This window comes from Limulus polyphemus, unplaced genomic scaffold, assembly GCF_000517525.1.
Source record: "Limulus polyphemus unplaced genomic scaffold, Limulus_polyphemus-2.1.2 Scaffold2756, whole genome shotgun sequence".
Classification (NCBI taxonomy): Eukaryota; Metazoa; Arthropoda; class Merostomata; order Xiphosura; family Limulidae; genus Limulus; species Limulus polyphemus.
This window is the reverse complement of record NW_013668366.1, coordinates 142,258-148,625: the sequence shown is the minus strand read 5'-3', so window position 1 is coordinate 148,625 and position 6,368 is coordinate 142,258. Positions and strand designations below refer to the sequence as shown.

Sequence of the window (6,368 nt, the reverse complement as noted above, 5' to 3'; positions counted from 1 at the left end):
AGATAACCATTGCGTTGCTTTGAGCAAATATTCGAAATAAACGAACAATTTATAATTATTACACAAAAGTAAAATATTAAAAAACGAAATTACGTAACAAGCAACAAACATATTCTGAAAATTTGACGTCACCGAGTTGAAGAAAACAAACTATATATAATGTTGAAAAAAAAATCAGTCTTTATTTAATACAAGTCAGTTCTAGACCAGAAGCAATGACTTTGAAATTATCTTTCTAATTAAGAAGAACTTCCCCGTTCTGGTTCAGACTGAGAGAGTATGACATTATATGCAAGAAAACAAAAACATTAACATAACTCCTCTTGCAGTACAGGCTCTACTACCTACGTCAATAGATGTTCCAAATGAAAGTAGGAAGTGTTTTACCTCAAGGTATTTCTAAACCTGCCCATAGTGATGTTACCAGAGGAAATAACTAAGGATCGGAAAATAGCTACAGTATCTAGATTTTTCTGAACTGTAGGATTACAAGCAGCTACAGTATTCATGTTCTTCAGGACTACAGAAGCACAGAAATATATTGACACTGCATCTAACAATTTGGAAATTCTAAATCCCAGATCTGAACACATCGTTATCATCTGAGTGTTCGAATATCTTGGGTCGGAAAAAAAAACACTCTTACATATCCTTCCCAAAAGCAATTGCAATTAATTCTCGTTGGCATCACAGTACCTACAAACGCAGAACAATGTCAAAATGTAGTTCTAATACATCCATTCCACCGTGACTTTATATTGGCTTTGGTTATCATGTGACTTGCTAACTATAACGTTCTCAACTCTTTGTAATAGGGCATTGGGCTTTACTTTTTATGCAAATTAAATGTCACTGTGTTGGTTTTTTCATGACAATTGGATATGTAAATATAATCTGGTTGCTGTGCCAGATCTTTTTTATTATGATTTCATCGAGTGTCAGAAATATCTTCCTATTTCTGGTATCAGTACAGGGAAATATTTTGTTGTTAGAAAGAAATGACAGAAACTTTTAAAGCCAAACATAATTTATTAATTTAAAGTGCATGCGTAAATTTTTAATAGCTCCAGGTACTTGGTTGCGTTTAACACGACTTAATCGATTCTTAAAATAACTTAAGAAACGAATTCCTAATTACCTCTATATAAAAGCCTTGGACTATCGACTCGTCTCTATTATACCAACCATGGTTTCGTACAAAACATTCTCGATAATATCCGCTCATACTTTTCGGTTAGCAATTCTGGTAGGTTGTTTTGCTGGGTTTATTTTTCAGGCTCTCGAGTTTGTTAAATTCTATTATGAATATCAAACTTCAGTGGAAATCAAGATCGAATCTGCTGATAATATATCTTTACCATCTGTTACATTCTGCTATAAGCAAAAGTAAGTATTGAGATAAGATATATATTAAAGCATCAGCGATAGTGATTGCTATAATTATAACTTTCTGGTTGAAAAAGTCAGTATATCTTGGTTTAACTGAGATGATTAAAAACACACAAGCCAAAACATTAAAACATAACTACGCGACATTTTGGCTCCCTCTCTGTTTAATAATTGTTTCTCAGCTGTTTATAACTTTCATAACTGTAATTAACAATATAAATGTAAGATGTTTGCAAAACAAATCTAAATGTTACTAATCTAAGGGGAAAACATAGTCAACAGTCCCTTGTATGTCAGATTAGAAAGTTACATATTCTGCCAGGAAACATGCACTTGTATATTTTCAGATATATAAGTTTGTCTCAGCGGTTATATTGCATTTATTGTGTCAATATACCATGGTTTCCGTAAACAAATCTAAATGTTACTAATCTGAAGGACAATCACAGATTAAAGAGCTATAAACTCGCCAGGAAACATGCATTTGTATAATATATACATTCCAAATAATCCCAGTTACCAATGTGACTGTTTTTCAAGTACATTTAATAAATCTAACGGTTTTATATTTTTTACATTTATCTCTGAAGCAGATTTTTAGAGTTACTATCATTGAGGAACAAACTTCTACAACTCAAGCTTTAAAACGAGGATAGACGTGATTCTCCATCATATAGTTTTTGCTCCTCATTTATTTTAACTATCCATTGCAAGACATAAAATACAACTTACAGACTTTTCTTTAGTAATCATAGTTTCATTCTGATGAGTTTCAGTTCTATTATTTATTTTCGTATATAAATATCCCCTAGTGGCTCAGCGTTAAAACTCAAAACTTTTAACGCTAAAAGCCGGTTTTCGACAGCATAGATACCCCATTGCGTAATTTGTGTTTAAGAATAAACAAACGAGCAAAGCTATATATAAAAATATGTATAACATTTACGATAAAAGCAAAATAAAGTACCACACTCCAGTCACAAAACTGTTACACGTTTTAACGGTCATTGTGAATGGTTTTTATTTACTCAATGTAAAAATGTGCTAGTTGGTTAATATTGAAACTAAACGTTAGTTTTACCTTGGAAATCCTTAAAAGATGCGATTCATCTAGACTGTAGTTCTTATACACTGGTTAGCAACACCAGTACTATTCATTGACATTATAAAACCAAGATCGCTAAGTTTTTGAAACTCTTAGTTGGCATATGTGTTAAAAGTTATTGTTAGATTTTGGTTTATTAAATTACTTTATTTGAAGTAACGTATGATGGAAGTTTTAACATCCGTGGAGTTTCTCTGCACGATATTATATTTACCACACTGTTGAACAAATTCAAAGTTCTTTTTCCATATCATTATTTTTTAGAATAAAATACAAGTTGACGAGTTGGCGTACTAGTACCAAACAAGTTATAGTACATAAAAAATTATTTGTTCATTAGAAACTTGATAAAGAAATTATATTCAAAAAATGTGTAAATATTTCCTTTGCTGACAAGCGAGGAAGTATAATCGCTCTCCATTTGGTTATAACGTGTGGTTTTAAACATTTCTTAACAAAATATTTGCTATAAAAAAAATGACAGAGACGTTTCTGATTTGAAGACTTATTTATATAAATAATTTCAAATTTTACCATAGACCACCAGGTTGAAATCTGTCATCTAAGTTATGTATTATATTTTTTCAGGATTTCTCTTCTTATATACCCCTTTCTTGTTTCTTTCATTTATTTGCAGATTCAATTTTTCGCACTGGTGTGTAATTAGGCCCGATGATTGTTGTAAAGATGTAAGTTGCTTCACAATTAAAATCATATTTAGATAATCAGAAAAGTTTATAAGAAACAAAAAGTTCACATTGTTATTACTCTATAATTGTACGTTTTATTAAAAATTACAGTAAATTCAGTTACTTATTAATATACGTTTCTTCTGTGTCAGTACGTCTGAAAATCAATAGATGCCTCTTAGTCCTATGTATTACAGTTACCGCGTCTTCTTTGTATCAGTATATGCTTCTTCTGTGTTGGTACATTAGTACACGTCTCTTTTGTATTAGTATATCAATACATATTTTCTGTATTAGCATATGTATTAGTCTGTATTATTAACATATTATATGCCTGTTCTGTACCTGTACATATGTACTCTGTATTATTAATATATGCCTGTTCTGTACCAGAACATATCTACTCTCTATTAGTCTGTATTATTAATACATGTCTGTTCTGTATCAATACATATATATACTCTGTATTAGTCTGTATTATTAATATATGCCTGTTCTGTATTAGTACATATATACTCTCTATTAGTCTGTATTATTAATACATGTCTGTTCTGTTACAGTACATATCTACAATCTGTTAGTCTGTATTATTAATACATGTCTGTACTGTATCAGTACATATCTACTATCTATTAGTCTGTATTATTAATACATGTCTGTACTGTATCAGTACATATGTACTATCTATTAGTCTGTATTATTAATACATGCCTGTTCTATGTTAGTACATATCTACTCTCTATTAGTCTGTATTATTAGTACATGCCTGTTTTATGTCAGTACATATATTTCATATATTTTTGTTGAAGTTGTAAATATGAGATCACACGGATGTTAACGTGTACACATATTTCTGATTTATTGTATTATCTTTTAGTAATGACGTGTGATTAGGGTTAAATTTATTATACCGTATATAGTCGTCCCATGATTTTTGGCCAAAAAAATCTCAAGTTTTTATGTATCTCGTGTAAAAATCGACCTAGTTTTTCCGGCAACCTAAAAGAGCAACTTCTCACCCCAGGCCAGGTCACACTTACTGTTTTCTTGATGGGTGTTTAGGTCTTATAGACCTTGGAGGGTCAGGTGCAAATGACTTCTTCTTTTCCCCTGTTAGATGGTAGCTGTTTCAGGTGAATTCAAATTACCCTGACCCCTTTCAGTTTCAGGACAATGTCCATGATGTACTTACATTTATATTCGTGTGAATAAATACATTCGTTATTCGTTGTTGCAAAGTCCTGCACATGGCGAACAGTTCCACGTGTATTTTTCACATTCATTAATTTTACACTAATCGAGATCATTTACATAAATACCACTTCAATGATGTCATATCAGCTTAAAGTTAATGTGGGTTTCTTAGTCTAGCGTGAGATGGCCTTATTAAATGCTTATTCTTAACATATATATTAATTAGTGCGAAGTACTTAGGGCTATCCCCATCAATGTATGCAGTAGCGATCTAATTCACATAGAAGGTCATTTTGTGCCAATTTTTCGAGAAATAATTTAGCGAATAATGTAGGAGTCTATCGGAGATAGTTTATATATTTGCATAATTATGCATAAATTTTGATGAAGTGTATCTGGGTGGTTTGTATGCAGTAGTGAGTAGTGCATTTTGTATTGTTTGTAGTTTACTGATGTGTTTTGGTGCTATGTTTATCCATGCCGGGCATGTATATTCAATTACTGGACGTATGTATGTTTGTATATTTTAATTACATTGTCAGCTGAAGTTCTGTTGTTAGACTCTTGTCATAATTCGTACGTTGCCAAACTTTGGTTAGAATATTATTTGTGTGTGTAATCCACGTTAATCTAGAATCGTAGGTTAATTCTAGGAATTTGGCTGATGTTGTGGTCTGGAGAAGGGTTTCATTCATATATAGTGTTACGACTGCCGAACTCACGTGATGCTGCTGGCACTTTGGCGCTAGTTGCATGCATGATGAGTTTCTCGAATTATCGGGGAAGTCCGAGATTGTTCGAGATGCCCTCTTCCATAGTATATAAGCCTGGCAGTGCAAGCTAGCGGGGATAAATGAATGAAGAGAGAGCAGTAGTTACTTTGAGTTCCGTGTAATTTATGATTCTGCTAGTTTCGAGCTTGCGAGCCTTAAAATGTGTGTTTTGCACTCGTCGAGAGCGAAATTATCGAGATCGCGAATCGCTGTGATTTATAGCGTATAATATAAAAGTTGTTAAGTTTAAAGTGACGAGAAACGTACTGATTGTGGAACTACTGGGTACTAAAAGTTTGTGTCGAGGAAGAATAAACTGGTTTAATCAAGAAAGGGCTTGTATCGCTGAAGATCCTCGGAAAGAATTTCTACCCGAAACAAACAAACAAGCAGATACATAACAAATTGGTGTCAAAGAGCAGAGCAAAAAAAAAAGAAAAAAGAAGATGGAAACGAGAAGTGGCAAATCAAACTACGGACTTAGCAGATTTGATGGCAGCAATACAAGAACAGCAAAAGAAACAAGAAGAACGAAAAAATAAACAAGAAAAGAGACTACAGCAGTGGTTCAAGGAGAAAGAAAATAAACAAAAAAGAGACTACAGCAGTAACTGGAGCAGAAAGAAAATAAACAAGAAGAGAGATTACAGCAGTGGTTGGAGGAGAAAGAAAATAAACAGGAAGAACGAGAAAAGAAACAAGAAGAGATATTACAGCAGTTGTTGGAGGAAAAAGAAAAGAAACAAGAAGAGAGACTACAGCAGTAGTTGGAGGAGAAAGATAAGAAACAAGAAGAGAGCTTACAGCAGTGGTTGGAGGAGAAAGAAAATAAACAAGAAGAAAGTATCCAATAGTTGAGAGAAAGCCAGCATACACAAATGGAAAAGAGGAGTAAATTTCAAACATTAAAGGACGATTTACTGTCTTCTACACAAGGAGGATATATTAGCCATGGGCCTAATCAGCCCCAGACAACAGAAAACCTCTCCCAGACCCAGCAGCTAAACCCTAATGCAGACATCTTTCAGTCCTGCCAAAAGTCACATTCCAGACATAAGTTCAAGCAATAGGGGTGATCTAGTACGAAGAAAGCCACAGGAATTCGATGGGAAGGCACCATGGGAAGCATATAAAGCACAATTTGAGCTCCAGGTAGAAATGGATGGATGGACAGAGGAGCAGAAAGCAGTGTACTTGGCAACGAGCCTGAAGGGACAA

At 33.3% G+C, this 6,368-nt stretch overlaps 1 protein-coding gene across 1 annotated transcript in view; it reads left to right on the top strand.

Moving 5' to 3' along the window:
• The first annotated feature begins 1,204 nt into the window (after positions 1-1,204).
• LOC111087854 overlaps positions 1,205-6,368 on the top strand; it is a 40,170-nt gene continuing 35,006 nt past the window's right edge. Inside the window, exons 1-2 of the mRNA XM_022396019.1 lie at positions 1,205-1,386; positions 3,132-3,183. The gene's annotated coding sequence lies outside the window, so the exon portion shown is untranslated. The remainder of the gene's footprint in view (positions 1,387-3,131; positions 3,184-6,368) is intronic.